At 37.1% G+C, this 17,689-nt stretch overlaps 1 protein-coding gene across 12 annotated transcripts in view; it reads right to left on the bottom strand.

Annotated features, from left to right (window-relative positions):
• Positions 1-17,689, bottom strand: part of SLC16A7 (solute carrier family 16 member 7) — a 266,294-nt gene that overhangs the window by 114,333 nt on the left and 134,272 nt on the right. For 2 of the 12 annotated variants that reach the window (XM_070495157.1, XM_070495153.1), the window contains exon 1: positions 7,159-7,243. The exons of the other annotated variants lie outside the window; for them this stretch is intronic. The gene's annotated coding sequence lies outside the window, so the exon portion shown is untranslated. Of the gene's footprint in view, positions 1-7,158; positions 7,244-17,689 lie in introns of those variants that run through there. 12 annotated transcript variants of the gene reach the window in all.

Genomic DNA, 17,689 nt, shown 5'->3' with positions numbered 1-17,689 from the left:
ATATAATGATGTACACCTGAAATTAATATAATGTTATAAACCAGTGTTACCTCAACAACAACAATAAAATATGCAGCACAGTCCATGTCACAGAGCAAAGTCTTAATGTGGTAGGTAATATCACTTATTAATATTTTATACAGCTTTTAAGTGAATTATATTAACCTAAATTATCCAAGGGCTTTTAAAAATTGACAACATAAATCTATTTTGAGCACATGCTGGCAGTGATAACTCATCAATAATTTATGGCATTAAAATGAATTTTCCAACATCTCTGTGTCTATTCTCCCAATTATTATAAGCCTTTTCAACAAGTTACTTTAAATTAATTTCATCATTCTTTACTGTGTACACTATTTCCAAATTCTTCACAACCATTCTGGAATCTAGCTCCTCCGGTCCTTACAACCACAATCTTAATTCATGGTTAGTTCAATTCTCTGGCCTAGATTGCATGCTCTTCCTCAATCAACTTTCCCTTCATTGTTGCCCTTATATTCCATAACTTCAACCACTATCAGAGTACTGATATTCCAGAATGGTGGAGTATTAGCGTGACTGTACATCTTCCCACCAAAGACAGACTCTAACCTGCCTTATCAGTGACATCTAGGAAAAGGCCAGAAAGGCTTTCTACAAAGAGAAACTGACACACATTGGGAGGCATGACAATAACGGTTCATTAAACCCTAGGTTGCAGAAAAGCACTGGAATCGGCTGCCTATTTTCACAATTGGAGAAAGAAAGAACCAGTGATACACAGTAATGTTCAGTGACTCTCCCCAAATCAGAAATATCCATGCTAAAATGACTCCCTTGAATATAAAATGAGAAAAATTATAAAGGGAACACTTTGCAAACAACAACAAAAAACGACTAATTTTATTTCTATTCTGATACATATATGATAATATGATAACAGCCCTAGAAACTATCGCACAATTTCAGAATAACTTGGATCCATCAAGAAAGAAATTCACTTACTAATACAATGACTAGCTTTGAATTGCAGCAGGCAGGGCCTTCATTTTTGTTCATCACATACGTTCCCCATCTCAAGCAAAGGAAATTCTAAGAAATATTTTTGAATGAACGCATGCTATGTATCAGACTAGACTCGGGAGAATGTGGCCCCAAATGAATACACAATGGTCTGCCCTAGAAGGGGACACAGACAAATTAAAAGGATTGTTTTATATGAAATAAATAAAACAGGATCATAGGAATAAGGGGTGGGGAAAGGCTCCTCTAGCTAATGTGATTAGGGAAGACCTCTGTGATGGAAGAGGGGCCTGCAGGGTGCATGTTTACCTAGGTAAACACTTTGTATGTGCTATTTCCCCCAGTTCTCACTACAATGTATCCTGGCAGCGATCATAACTCTAATTTATACACAGAGAAGTTAAAGCTTAAAGAGTTTATACAAGATTCTTTCAAATAATATGCATGTATATAAATATAAATATATATATAGGCATATATACTCAAAGAAAATTCTACACAAATGTTACCATCAATGTTTTGCTCACCTAGAAACATTTTTAGACTTCTCAATTTGTCCATATAAGGCATTTTCATACATGAAGTGCCTCTTAAAAAACCTGTACGACACTGGTTTAAAGTACAAGATGAGGGAACTTTGCCTGAGCACGAAAATATTCTCTTTAAAAAAATTTTTTTTTGGAAAAGACATTTAGAATATCGGGCTCTTTCTTAGGTTGCCAAAATGAAAGGTAGGTATTTTCAGTTGTTAATACATGGCAGCACTTGTTTTTGATAAGGGCTGCCACTGACTTTCATTATATCTGTCAATCAAATGCTAAAAAAGAAAAAGATCATTGAAAAAAATCCTACACAATTGCGAACACTTGGCATGATAAATGGTTTTAGAAGCCAGTGATGGCATGGATCCTCCTGTTATTTGGGAAGATAGAATCCAAGACTATATTAGGAAAAGCAATACATTTTTTTCAGAATCTCAATCATTTAATTTTTTGTAGCAAAGAAAACAACAATCCAATGTTCGGAAAAATGAAATTCTAAAGTTGTTTTTGCTGTCCGAGTATAGAGTTCATTAACACAAGATTTTGTTTCAGATGACAAAAAGGGACATTCACCAAAATTTAAATAGAATGCGTAAGTTGAAATCATGAAATTCTCCCCAAAAGTCAAATATTAAAAACAAAGAGAAAAACACAAATTTCCTTTTGGTCTACCTACTAATTGTATAGGTCCAATGCCTCCTTTGTTTCTACCAAGATTCCTGAGTTTCCTTACAACCATTTAATTATGGCATAAGACTGAAATCTAGGTCAACATCCGTTGATGTTGCTCCAAGTAGAGATGGGAATTGTGAGCCCCTGATGAGAATGATCCAGTGAAAACGACTGTCATTCTTTATTGGCAATACTGCCTTTTGCTGCATCACTTTGGCTATACAGCATGGTTTCAACCCCCTCACTATCACAAAGTGTTTTATGTTCTACTTTTAGGTTGTTTCTGTGTTTGTTTTTATTGCTTAGAAACAGTAAGACCTGTAAAAACATAGAAAGAGTAGGAATAAGGCAGGAGCACAACAATGCACTGTTTTGCATCAAACAAAAATTGATGGAGCAAACTAAAAACTAGTTTCCAGAATAGGAAATGATAAAACCAAAATAGAATGGTAACAATTCCAAGAGCACTATGAAAAATTAGCTTTTAACTCCTCAATCAAGCCTTAGAATTGCTAACTTTTAGAGAACAGACTCAACATATCTTTTAAAGGCTTCAAGATCAAAGCCCATGAGCCCTGAGGTTTATAAAGTTTGCTCAGGTCTGTGTTTCTGAGTTGATACTTCCCAACGACAGACAAAAACTGGAGAGGATTGCAAGCTATCAAATCAGTATTCGATATTGAAATAAGAATTAACTATTCTAATTCATTCGTGTCCAACAATGAAGGTTTAATGCAACTTCAGTATTAATAGAAAAGGTACAGAAACACGTAATAACTCAGCAGAACACATGAAAATACCTATGCTGTTTTTATAATTTGATATTCATGTACGCACTAAGAACTATGTCTCCTGTGTTAATTATAAGCAAAAAGAGCTATCAGAGATTCTAGTCCATTTTTTTAGAAACTGCAAAACTTTTTTCTAGAAGATCATCATGGAAGAGATTTTAGTATTTATACCTGAAAGACTGGAGGAAATCTTTAGGAAATGTTTAATTCTAAGATATCTAAGAATTACTTTAGAATATTTAAGAATTAAGAGTCAGGATCTGGGGCCAGACCCATGGCCAAGTGGTTAAGTTCGCGCGCTTGCTCCGCTGCAGCAGCCCGGGGTTTCACCAGTTCCAATCCTGGGCACGGACATGGCACCGCTCATCAGGCCACAACTAGGAGGACCTGCAACTAAGATATACAACTATGTACAGGGGGTGTTTTGGGGAGATAAAGCAGGGAAAAAAAAAAAAACAAGATTGGCAAGAGTTGTTAGCTCAGGTGCTAATCTTTAAAAAAAAAAAAATTAAAATTAAAAAAATTAAAAAAAAATAAAAATAATAAAAAAGAGTCAGGATCTGTCTTTTCTTGGGTCAACCACTAATAAACAATGTGACTTCGGAAAATTTAGTTACCTTCTGAAAATGAAAGTTTCTTTAATTCTAAAATAGGAGTACCTCATACATCACTGAAAGAATAAAATGATATACTATTTGTAAACAGCTTAGCACTTGCATGACACACAGCATTATTAATTACTTTTTTCCAGAAAAAAAGTGATTAAGCCATTGGAATACAACAGAAAAAGAGCATTAATAAAAGCTTTATTTTTAAAATTCTTCCTCTGTGTGGCATTGTAGTTCCTATCAAATAAGAAACACAAGATTGGAAAATAATGGCCACTTAAAAAAAACAGGTAACAGCCATGACAATAGGATACATTTCTATGTATAGGGGAAGCTAAGACAGAAAGGGGAGGGAGGAAGCAGAGAAAGAGAGTGATCAGAGAGCAAGGAGCTACAAGGAGACAAAGGCTAGTCAATATCAAACACCAGGTTCTTATTGCATTCAAAATATTTGGGGGGAAAAAATCCTCTTGGCCCCAAAGGCACTCTGTTAGTGTCCTTTGAGCCCTAGGCATGTGTGCAGGATACCACAGATTTGAGATTATTTTATGGTATCTTAAATTTACGTACTTTTTAAAACTTTAAATATTTGTGACAGTTCTTAAAAATTTAAATATTTGCGACAGTTGTTTCTTTGTCTTGCAAGGTGCACACAAAACCAGTAGAGCAGGAGCTGCTTCTTTTACGAAGGATAACCTGAAGTGGAAACAAAGATAACCTTTGTACTAAACCAGAAATGACCGGGTTTACAACTGAAGGGTGTGACCTGGTGGCAGTACCTTCTTCAACACTCAAGGATGGAGGCTGACTATTACCCATTAGTATGGCCTCCTTTTCTCTATAAAGAAAGCAGCGAAGAGGTCAGTGTTACTCAACTGGTACAGACCTATATCGGAAACAGAAACCAAATTTTCTAAGTTATTCGAAATCAGGAATTATTCTCATAATCTACGTACTATCTGAAAAATAACATGTCACGTCCATGCGCTCAGACAGTCACATCTGGATTAACACAGTGTGTCTGGTGCTACATGAAAGCTGAAATCTCTGATCTTAAATTTATGTAATCAAATTCATAATAAATATCCAAAAGTATGTACTAGTTGTTAAATTAATTAACACAGAGGCCATTAGACTGCTGTGGCTCTAATGCCATGGAGGCCTACCTCAGCAAAGCAAAATCTAAACCTGTAAGTACTTCAAGGTAACAAAATCGAAACGCTAAGGACAGAGGATCGCAAACAGCCAACTAGGCTTTAAGCTAAAGCCAATCAAACAATGTCCCTGCTTTGCTTCTGCCTTTTCTCTATAACAGTCTCTCCCCAGCTCCTGTAAGTGGACGCTCGGAACCACATCTGATTTGTCGTTGCCCAATTCAAATCAATTTTCACTCAAATAAACATTTTTTTTTTAAAGATTGGCACCTGAGCTAACAACTTTTGCCAAACTTCTCTTTTTTTTTTCTTCTCCCCAAAGCCCCCCCGTACATAGTTGTATATTCTAGTTGTAGGTCCTTCTGGTTACGGCATGGGGGATGCTGCCTCAGCATGACCTGATGAGCGGGGCCACGTCTGCACCCAGGATCTGAACCGGAGAAACCATGGGCCACCGAAGGTGGAGCCCGCAAACTTAACTACTCCACCACGGGGCCGGCCCTTAAATAAACTCTTAAAATTCTTAATATGCCTCAGTTTATCTTTTAACATATCTATTGTCTCTCCAGCTGAACTTGCCCACCACCCCTATAATTCTGAAAGTAACAATATCCATTAATAAATTTCTACTTTGTACACCTATTTTTGTCACCCAATATAAGAGAAGCACATAGTCTGAATATTCCGTAGAATAACCTAATCAGAAAAGGCCTGGAAAACTTCTTTTCCATATATTAGAGAAAAGAGGATGATAATTTAAGCTCAAATTTAAAGGATGAAAAGTTTCTAAATTCAATTTTTTCCTCTTCGATTGTTTCTTGACATTAATGCTGAGAAAAATAAGTCCCTCTGACGAAAAATGAAGCATTCACGTTTAATTTCTTGGAAAAACTGTAATTCTACGTAGGTCTTAAGGTCAAACCTATACAGTATTGATCATTTTATGTCATGAGTTCATGAAGCTCAAGTTTTATTTATTTGAAGACTGTTTCATTAGTTTTAAACAGAAAAAAAATAAAAACCTAAAGAAAACAAAACACATCCACATACCCTACACAATTGTTTCAAAGTAAGTGCTATGTAATTGAAATTCATGAAGTAACTGTTCAAATATTTAAACATGGACTGAAAATATAAATACTTCTAAGTATGCGCCTAAGATGAATTTTCCCGAGTAAGACTGATTCTAGCATGTCATGATTAACATACGTAAAGAACCCAGAACAGGGATGTCTGAGTGTTTCAGAGTCTCTAAGTACAGTACATAAGCTTCCCGTCTCTTAAAGCGGATGTGGTGACAGACCCTGGGAAACCCACCAGCTTAAACAGAGGGGAAATCTGAAGGATTCTCTCAGGGAAATATTCTTTTCCGATGGACTGATGAACCAGGTCACAAACATTCCCTCTGCTACCTCTGGATTACACAAGAGTCTTGCCAAATTAGAATCCATCTGAAGTGTGGGTAGGTTTCAGGAAATGATAACACAATTCTGTACAAATCCTTGCTGACGCTTGGCTTTTCAAACTATAAAATGAGTTTCACACTGCTGAAAAATTCATGAATTTATATCTAGATTATTAAGTGAAAAATGGTATGCAAGTAATTAATTAGTAAAGTAAAGGACATTTTAATATTCCCTAATGGTAAAAGTATTAGACTGTGCTTTCACTGACTACGCTGCATGGTTTGTAATGTGTCCTGCCATAAGCTCACTTTGTATATAAAACCGAGGAATTTGTTTCAGCTGGATTGCCAATGGAAAAAGAATTGAGGAAATAAGTCACAAAGGCAATGTTAATAAGGGGCAGAAATTCAAGCTCTGATAGCACATTTTGTACCTGGATATAGAAGAGAACTTTCCAATTAGGGCCAACAAGTAGAAAGCTGATAACTCCAATCTGAGATTTATAGGGAGAGGTCAGCAGCTTGTAATGAGAATTTGGAGCACATACATCCAGCGGCAACACCTTTAGGATAAGTAGAGTTTCTAATGGCAAAAGCTAATGGCTCCATGACGATAATAAATAATAGTGAGAGAATATTCTGGCCTCAGGCCTCAGAAAAAGAACTCTGGTGGCATTACACAATTTTCACGAACACTAGCTGAAGGAGTAATTCTGAAGGGGCAGGCTCATTCTCCTAAGTGCGTTAGCTGCACTCGAATATGGGAAATCACAATAGGAAAGAACAACCTTTCAGCTGAACTCTATCCTTTCCTCAATGGGACTTACATCTATGCATGTCCATGCAGAAGAAAAAGAAAGGAAGGAAAGAAGGAAGGAAGGAAGGAATCACTGCCCACATTCCCATCACTCACTTTATACCATTCAAGAAAAATTTAAAAATAAGTAACACCGAAAAGCATTGGAATCCTCTTGTACCTACCAGTATAATCTCAGAGCACTTGCAGCGTGCACACTGCAGATGGGGCCACCTGGAGTGGTGCCCTGCACAATCTACAAAGCTATTTACAGGCAGCCCTGAAGTAATATTTAAGAACACTGCCTCTGAGCTGGCAGATCTGGAATCAAGTGATCCTAACCACATGACAGTGGGCAAGTTAATGAGCCTGGCTACATTTACTTTCCATAGCCACAAAACAGGGCTAATAATATTAACCACCACGAAGAGTTACTGAGCAATAAATGCAAACACATAGGACACTGCCTGGCAGAAGTTAGGGAGCTCTAAACTCAATTGTTTAATTTGTTTTTATTACCACGTACCAACTTTTGTAGTAAGTGCCACAAAAAATAGGGAGCAATGTGCTGGTTGACACGTTATTGAATGTGAGACATCTGGAATTTGAGGGATTAAACTCTATCGCTAAACATTAAGTGGCCATATCACTCTTCTTTAACCCTCACCATGAAAATGGACAGCACACTATGATGTGGCTTTGCGATGTCGTACTAACTGATATGATTAGTTGTCCGTGAGGGTCTGATGTCTCTGGAATCTTCTTGGCAGCCACACTGTACAACCTGCATCTCCCCAAGTGCTGCAGCTTCCTTCCCATCCCAAGAAAGCAGTATAGAGTAGGTAGGGAAGATACATATATAGATAACACAATGAAGTATTAACCGAGAAGACTATTTAATTTGGTTTTAAAAAAATAATAAAGTATAAGCACATTGTGGATTTTTTGAGCATTTGTATAGGACCAGGAGAATGTACTTCGAAATCTTGTAATATCCACCCCGAGACTGACAGCAGAATTGTTATTCTTCAACACAGCCAAGCCTAGCAGTCAGGTATATTATTAACGGCACAATCGATTCCTTCCCTTTACGTAACTTCATACAAACCATTGTCTCTTCCTAATGCCAAGGTCCATCAGCCCATCAATCACAGCATTTTCTTTCCACAGCTCTCTCTTCACACCCGTGCCCCCCAAGAGGGTCTAACCACTCACATACGGCCCAAAATACACCTGTGTTTAGTTGCTATCTTGAGTACAAAAACGTTCACACTGTTGGCTGCTCCTCTTGGCATTTTACAAATGAAAGAGAAATAGGCTGAGTTATCTCAGTTAGTCTGCAGTGGTTCTTAACCAGAGGGACTGAGTTCCCAACAGGATAGCGGGCATTGTTTAGTGACACATGTGGCTGTCACACTGGGAGGCTGCTACTGGCTTCTAGGGATAGAGGCAGTGCCTGCACTGTGGCGAGGCAAGGGGGGCGCCTAGGGCTCAAAATTTAACGAGGGATGCACTCATTTTAGGGTCATGCAAGTGCAAGATTAAAACTTACACAACCCTGAGGATGAGAGCCACCTTAAATACTGTGGCCTCGCTGCCTCGGCTGCCTGCTGGAGTCCCAGCCGTGGAGAGAGGCCAGGGATGCAGCTGAACATCCTCCACGAAAGGAATTATCCAGTCCAAGATACCAATAGTGCTGAGGCTGAGAAACTCAGACTGGTTTAAAGAATCAAAAGAAAATCAGGATGGGAAACTTTGATCCCCTCCTTTTTCCATTTAAAATTACACATTTAAAATCACACTTTGTTAAATGTGCCTAAAAGTGAAATAACACCCAATTGTAGCACTGAGGTTTAATCTACTTTCTTCCCATTCACATGGCCTAAAATGAAATTAAATTAATACAAGCCTTCTTTCCTTCCTTCCTTTCTTTCTTCCTTCCTTCCTTCCTTTCTGCTCAGGCCCCAGATTTTGCTCAGCTGGTGTGTCATTCATTCATTCACCCACTGACCTTTGAGGCCCAGATGCAAAGGTACCTTCTAATTGACATCATCCCATCAAAATGTGACCCCTCCATTCTCAGATTTGTTTCTCTCTCTGGTGGTCCTTATATTCTGTCTTGTGTTACACTACAGTCATTTATTTGCTTATTTAACTCTCCCCATCCCCCACTCCCCACACACAAACATGCACACATAGACACACACACGAGTTTAACCTCCTGTGGCCATGGACCAGGTCTTCCTTATATTTACTTTCCCAACCACCTCTACCTAAAACAGTGCTTTACACGTAAAGTACTCAATATATATTTTAAATGCATGCATGAGACAGGTATATATAATAATACATAACAGCACAAATGATAACATTTCTTGGTGGTCACTGGAATCTAAATATAACTGCATTATTAGGTCTTGTTGAATCCAGCACCAATTTTCCTTTCCTGGCAGATGTCTTCATCTATTTCAAGTTTGATATCCTAGAATTATTGAGGTTTGTCTTCAGCAGGTAACTGACATGACATTTTCCTACAAACAAAAGTACAGAAAGGAATCCGTTTTCTTCCTAAATGCCTATTCTAGCAGCACAAGAGCTCATGTCTTTGCCTGAGCTATAAGCTTTAGTTCAGGAAGAAAATAAATCCAATTCCCAATAGCAGTTGAAGAAATCGCCTTGTAGTACGCCAGATTCTTCAGGAAGCCAAACTGACGCAGCTTTAAAGCACATTTCCATCAATCTCTACATCACCCTTGACCTTAAAACTATTCTGAAACATTTCTAATTTTGAATTTTAACCAAAAATAAGCTAAGAACACCCAAGTATTTAATACGTAGCTGTATTTCTTATTGAAAAAGAATACAATACACACACAGTCAAATTTCTTTGCTATTTGTCCTGAAACAAATGTAATATATTTTATATTTCTAATATGAGATGACAAAAAGGAAACTGAAGGCCTTCCCTCTATGAATACCAAAAAACCACTGATTTTAATCATTTAATCTTCCTATCAGAGAATTAGCTTAACCTTTAACTAGCATCTGGAAAGATTAAATCTAATCTTACAAGTTTATTATGAAACTTATTATGAAAAAAAACTATTGAAAATTAAATGCATATCTATCCATTTGACAAAACTTCCAAAACCTGAGGTCACAGAGCTACTATGTTAGGTTTTCTCATAGTGCTCTTCAACTCTGTGCTAAGTAAGAATCATTTTCATTGTTTAGCCTATAGCCACTAGTTGGAAGAAGGGAGCTGACTTGTTTCGAGCACCCAGTATGAGCCAAGTAAGTTCCACGTGTGTTTCGTTCAATACTTGTAATAACCCTGCAAAGAGAGGTTTTACTACCTATGTCTTGCAGATGAGGAAACAGCCTTAAAGAGGTTTAGCAAGTTGCTAATTTTCACCCACTGGTAAACAGCCAGTGCTTCTAAAGCATGAGCTTCCAACCATGTTGCACTACCACTATCTGCCACATGTTCTGGGTTACATTTTAACCTAGGAAAGAGAAAATCGGCTTATATTTTAAGAGTGTTCCACTAGTGAACCAACATATGCAACTTAATAGTAAGCTGTCATAGTGCTCAAGGTCAAGGGCAATGAGCTTCTGGAAGAGAAAATTCATCACAACAAGGAAAGTGACCACAAAAGGGGGCCCTCATTCTGCTGGATTTTCGGTGGTGTACACAAAGAGAAGGAAGGGAGAGTCGGGAGGTATCACAATTCCCACAGTGCTAATCCAGTTCTCACTCCTTTGTTCCTTGTTTCAACAAGTGATGATTTAGAGCTATTGTGTATAAGGCACTTCAGCGCCTATTGTTCACATAAAAAGATGTAAAAGTGTTTTTCTTCAAAAAGTTTACACACGCGCATAAAAAATTTAAAAAGCAAGATAATATACAATGAGTTCCAAAACCATTATTCAATCAGTGAGCGCTATGAAAATTCAAAAGGGGAAATGGATTATTCTAGCTGGAGTCATCAGGACAGACATTATTAAAAAGGGTAGAATTTGAGCTGTCCTTGAAGGGCAAGCTAAATATCCATAGGTACAGGCTGTGAGAGAAAACATACTAAATTGAGAGATCAAAAGTTTGGATACAGAAAGGTGTATACTATATTTGGGGAATGACAACAAAATTTGAAGCTTAAGAAACTCTACGTAGGCACACATTCTTAAATGCTTTGCAGCACAAGGTTTTTATAGCAATGACTTATAAACACCATCAGCCACTTCCATTTAAAAGTTGCTCATAAAGGCAAATTTGTTTTCTTTCATTTAATTACTTATAAGTAGATAATTTTCATAGTTTCCTGTATAATATGTACACTGGCATAAGATAATATTTTAAACAAATATGAGAAGAGCATATCATTTTAATAGTCAAGTACATAGCTTCTGGATAGAAAATTTGATTATTATCATTTGAGAAAACTGCGTCTCCACGTACTGTTCTATCATTGACTGTGGCAGAAATGGAGGCAGACAGACACAGAAGATGAAAAATGTTATGGACCAAATGTTTGTGTTCCCCCAAAATTGATATGTTGAAGCCCTAATCCCCAATGTAATGATATGAGGAGGTGGGGCCTTTGGGAGGCAAATAGGTTTAGATGGGGTCATGTGGGAATCCTCATGGCATCAGTGCCCTCAAAAGAAAGGCCAGAGAACTTGCTCTTTCTCTCATTGTCTCTCTCCCTCACTCTCTTGCCCTCTCTTTCCCATCATGTGAGGACACAGCAAGCAGGTGGCCATCTGCAAGCCAGGAAGAGGGCTCTCATGGGAACCAAATTTGTCAGCACTTTGATCTTGGACTTCCCAGCCTCCAGAATTGTCAGAAATAAATGTCTGCTGTTTAAGCCACCAGTTTATGGTATTTTGTTATAACAGCCCAAACTGACTAAGACAGATAATTTGGTAAATAGATAGACAAACTAACAAATAAATTGACCTCTAAATCATATAAATGGAGATGGAGAAGAGTTGTTTACGAATCCATGTAGTCTTAAGAAATTATTTCTATCTCTATTTTAAGGATGGGAAAATTTAATGAGTGCTGAGTGGGGCATTAATTAATTGATTCATTTATTTAGTCAGTAATTGAGGACCTACCATATGGTAGGCCCTAAGCTAGGTCTGGGTTAAAACACACACATACATAAAGAATATGATATGTTTTTTCCTCAATACATTGTACAGAAGATAGATATATAAGCATATAATTATAGTCAAACGTGCCAAAGGCTACAAAAGGGGTAAATTAAGTTCCTGTGAAAGCAATAAATGCTTCCTATGGCACCCTGGTGTATTTTCATAGAGGAAGTGACTAGTGAACTGAGTCATGAACGACAAGCATTTAGAGGAGAAGGTGAGCAAAATATTCAAAGACATAACTCTTGATGAGGTCTAGCATGTGATGGCCCTGAGTCATTGGGTGCATGATCAGAAGGGGCAGGAATCGATACTGAAAAGGTACGATAGTGCTTGAGAGTAAAAGGAAAGTTAAGGGTTACAACATCAAGGGGAGGGTTCAATGTAGGTTTTTAAGCATGGGAGGGATTAGGTTAGATTTTCTTTCGTACAATTGCTTTGAGGCAATATGGAGAATTACAAAAAAGAGAAGAAAGTCGCTGCAGAATAGTTCAGGCGGAAGATATTAGAGATCCTGACTACAGCAATGGTAACAGGAATGGGAGAAAGATGCTGCATTCAAGGATATACAGAGAGTGTTAAGGGTTTGGTGAAAACTTGGATGTGGGTGGTAAGAAATGTCAAGAACGACCCTCGTGTTTCCATTGTGGAAGATGGGGTGGATACAAATGGATTGGCAACACTGGCACACTAGGAATGGAAGACTGAATCATATGGACAACACCATGCAGGACGGCAGCGAAAGGGGTCATTTAGGGCAAGAACTGCAGTCCTGGAAACCATAACTTAGAAGCACTGTGCTGCCACTCTGAAGACAGACACATCACTGAAGAAATGAGTAAGGAAAGAAAAAAGCAGAGGTTTCAGAAATAAATAGCGTTAGGTGATAGAAAAAGAGGAGGCTGTGAAGGAGACAAAGGTAGGGAAGGTGGTTTTCAAATGGATAAAAAAGAACCGGAACTGAGTAAAGATGATGGATTTATCCAGAGAAAGTCCTCATATTCAATATTACTTCCTCTGAAGATTTGTGCACAAAAATATGGCATTATGTAAAGGTAAAAAATCTTTCCTCAGGAGGCTAAGGTTTCTCTCTAGACAAATTAATGACAAACAGACATAAAAAGATAAAAATTAAAAGACTGGTACATACACATATATATATCGATAACTGCATGACAACACCGTTTACATAAGGAATGGATATGTGCTTTACACAGCACAAGAAATCTGAGTAGTGGCCTATGAAATTGTATGTACTTTTGGAACAATTCATTTAAATTTTTCTAATTAAACGCAAAAGACATTAATGGATTTTTTTCATCGTTGAGGTTGTGACATAATGCCACAGGACATTATTTCTGGTTTAATTCACCAATTGTGCATAAACTCTCCAGGGTTCCAGGTCACTGTATGAAGCATAGCACGGTGTAAGGGACATGAGGCCTATGGGGAACTGCAAGATTGGCTTCATTTCTAATGAGGGAAAAGTTTTATTTACAAGACAACTCAGCCGTGAAACTGAAGTAATAACATGAATTAATTTATACACTCTACATTTAAAGGTCAAGCACTTTGAACAACTTCTCTCCCTCCATGTTCTTGAGAGTAGCGGGGAAAAAAAACTATATTAAACGATATTTATAAATATTATGAGAACAAACTCTCTTGTTGCTACATGTTGAACTCTCACATGATACATATTCAGGTGGAAAATTCACGTCTGTTTTCCTCAGTGGCAAAGGAATTAAAACTGTCCTGGTTACAATATATCCTTTTTGTTTTCACCAGACAAAACTTGCTTTCCCGGTCACTCAGTCTAACCAAGTTGTCATCGGCTGTGAGCCTGAGAGTCCAGAGGCAAAATAATCAAAGGAAAAATGAGCAGAAATTTGTATTTTAGAGTTCAGAGTTACTCTGAAGTACTCTGTACTGTGAGTTCAGGAAATGTTCTTTAATACTCGGAGAGCAGTATATTCATTTCTGTGACAGGATTGGTCGCTGGCGGGTAATGGGAAGAACCTTGAACTTGGGTTCAAGGCCCCTATAATTATACTCCACTCTGTAGCTGCTATGCTACGTGAATGGATCACTTAAAGTCCGTGAGCCTCGGTTGTATTCATCTGTAAAATGGAGACAATTATCGCATTGGTCCACCTCATTGAATTAATGAGATGGATGGATGAAGGCACTGTGTTCACTGTAAAAGACTGTACAAATTGAAAGCATTGTTAGTTTTATTAATTCATTTTTAAGTTATAAAGGACCTGGACATAACTCAGAACATAACTGGATATACTAATTTGCGGGGAATTAGGCTGAGTCCAAACCTTCACTTTTATGTCACGTTCTTCCCTTAAAAAGACAAATAAAAATAACGAAAAAAATTTCAGGCAGTTAAAAGGAGGACAGAGAAAATTATTCCTTGAAACGTTTAAGGTTTTCCTACAATTATTTAGGCAAAAAATGAGACTTTCTTCTGTAAAATGCTTACGATTCTATTCGTATAACCTGTAATTTTACTTACTTTTACTCTCCTCACATAATACAGTGTTTCACACACAGTAGATTGTCAATAAGTACACAACAAATTGAAATAGGAAAAATTTCAGGTGTAAATGTTACTCATAATATAGCTCATTCAATGTAATTTTTTTTTACAAAATCTGTCTCTTTAAGTAATAATTCTATCATTCAAGTATATTATTATAAAAGGAAATTATACAAAAAAGTTATTTTCTCCAAACTGACATGTTATTTTGTTCCAATTTCACCAGTCTACATTATGCATATTTGTTCTCACCTCCCTTTCTTTCAATTTGCTTCTCAGTTGTGATGAAAGAACATAACACATGATTCTAACCCCCAGGCCACAGCCAATTAGACCAGAGGTTACATCAAGTGAGGGGAAAGAAATTATTATTATTTATCGAGTAGCCACTATATCCAAAGCATTACTCTTAGTGTTTCCTTTTACATGCAATAACTCATTTAATCCTCACCACAACTATGAGGTAGGTACTAAACTGAGTCACAGAATCATTAAGAAAGTTTCCCAACATGCAGTGATAGCAGGATTTGGAGCTGAGATTCAAATCTAACCAGGCTGGTTGCAGAACCTGAGCTCTAACCATTATGATATACTGTCCTTAAATAATATATCACCTTACTACCACCACCTACAGATGAGGCTCAGACAACTTCATTTTCTATCTCAGAAATTTGAACTAATATGTGGAGGGATGGAGTGAGGGTGAGTCAGCATTGCAACAGGATGGAAAATTGGTAGGCTATGGGGAAAATCAGGCTGGCCTTACCATTCCTGCAAGATCTGACTTATTTCCTGAAATTAAGTTCCAAGAAATTCCTCTGTATTTCCAATTATGGAGTTTAGGACTTGAGTTAATTTGTTCTGGTCTCTGTCCTTTGTAGTATAAATATCCCTCCATTGAAAGCAACTAAATTTGTACACAAAATAGGAAAAATAGATAAGAAGAAAGTAAGAAATATCCAGAGAATAAAACTAAGTGAAAGGGGAAACCAGAGAGTTAAGAGGAGTACTTTATTCAAGTTTCCTCTTGGGACATTTGATGAACTGGGTGGACCTGGACTAGGGGTTTCACAGCCAAAGGAAGCCTGCGACAGACCACACGGTCCAAGGCCAGCGAGAGATGGAAAATCTAAAAGGTGCTATGTCCTCTGTGACCCATTAAAACTGTGCTGTCATTGCACCAGAAATAAGTTTGCAATAGTACACACATGAGCACACACACGCACACGCACACCCCATAGCTGGTGACTGCAAAGAAACAAACCAGTCTGCCTCTAAACTTGGCACTAGTGGAGGGAACAAAAAACATCACCTGAGGGATTGGTGACCAGCAGCCATCCCTCACGTGGCTTTGCAGCCCAGTTCATACTATCCAGGTGGCTCAAACATCTAAAAACAGTTTACAGGGTTGTGTAATGCCCTAGGTCCTGGCAAAAGGAAATGCAGATTCTCTCAACTAGGAACCCAGCCCAGCCCAGGCTTTGAATAATCCCCACAGGATAAAGACGCAGGTCATGCTCATTTATAAGGCATCATCGAGCAGAACTGGGAGAAATACGGAGTAGAATCAGGTCCATAAAGACATTAGATAGCAAATTTATCAAGCAGAAAATATAAATTAAATATGCTTTAAACAGGAAAGGATTATAATATGATTAAAGAGTAAGAGATCATGAAGAAACGCACGAGAACTAAACATTAAAAAAAACCTTTTGCCTACATATAACCTATTGTTAAAACCACACAAAACCAAAAGAAAGAAAATGAGTAACAAACACAAAATTTCCAATAGCAATTAGCTCTGGGAAGGGGTTGGAGGCAGGGGGAAGAAGAGCAATGAATGAGACCAGGAAGATGCACAAGGGTAAATTTAGATTTTTTGTTAACATTCTAATTCTTGAATTGGTTGGTGGGTCCATTGGTTTATCTTATATTAACAAATAATTAAAGATAGCTATGAATGATGAGAGCATTTCATGAACTAAAGATTATGATTCGTTTTTAATTCAATTCTGAATAACTCAGGGCCGAAAAACAAATAATAAATAAATAAATATTTAAAAGCAAATTACTATGATTCCCCACATTAATAGAATACAGGAAAAATCATAAAATCATCTCAAAATGGTACCAACCTACAAATGGAAGAAAAATTTCTACATTTGATGAATGAAATTTATAAAACCAACAAAAAACAAAAACAAAAATCTGTAACATCACTTTTAAATGTTATCACTTTAAGAGATTAGGAACAAGACAAGAATATTTGCTAACAGCAAATCTAGACAACATTTTACTAAAAGTCCGAGGCAAAATAGTAAAACACAAAAAAAGAAACTGAGTATAAGAGGTTAGAAACAAAATTCGTTTTATACGTAGGTTACAGATACAGCTATCTGCGAGGGATGCAAAATCTACCAATAAAACACTAGAATTCATTAGATAGTTTAGTAATTTTGATAGACAAAATATCGTCATACAAGAATAAATTGCAGTCATATAAATACACAACATAAAATATGTAATTTTTAAAAATATATATCTTTTATAGTTCTTCCTTTAAAATATAATATAGTAAATCCTTTATAGATAATAACAACTTTTAAAAATGAAAGAAGACCTGAGTGAATAAACAGAGAGAGAAACCATGCTCATGAATTGAAAACTTCAATATCATAAAATGTCAAATTGATGTACTGATTCAAATGCAATGAAAAAAACCCCATTTTTTTTACTTGAAAACCTGAGTATAAAGTGTATTGAAAGGTCAAAGGCCAAGAAGGTCAAAGTCATTTCTGAAACAGAACAAAAGGAGGATGTGCATTACTACATAGTAAGGCCTACGAAGCTGGGATGACCAACAGGGCGAGAAGCTACTGCCGGGGTAGACGAATTCACCAAGGAACAGAACAGAAAGCCAAGAAATAAGCACATGCACAGAGAGAATTTATTTTTTATTTCAAAACTGTCGTTGTCAATCAGCAGGGATAAAGTGTTGCTCTAGGCCA

The sequence above is a fragment of the Equus asinus genome, chromosome 22, assembly GCF_041296235.1.
Source record: "Equus asinus isolate D_3611 breed Donkey chromosome 22, EquAss-T2T_v2, whole genome shotgun sequence".
NCBI classification, from domain to species: Eukaryota; Metazoa; Chordata; class Mammalia; order Perissodactyla; family Equidae; genus Equus; species Equus asinus.
The sequence above is the reverse complement of the archived record's forward strand: the minus strand, read 5'-3'. Positions and strand labels throughout refer to the sequence as shown.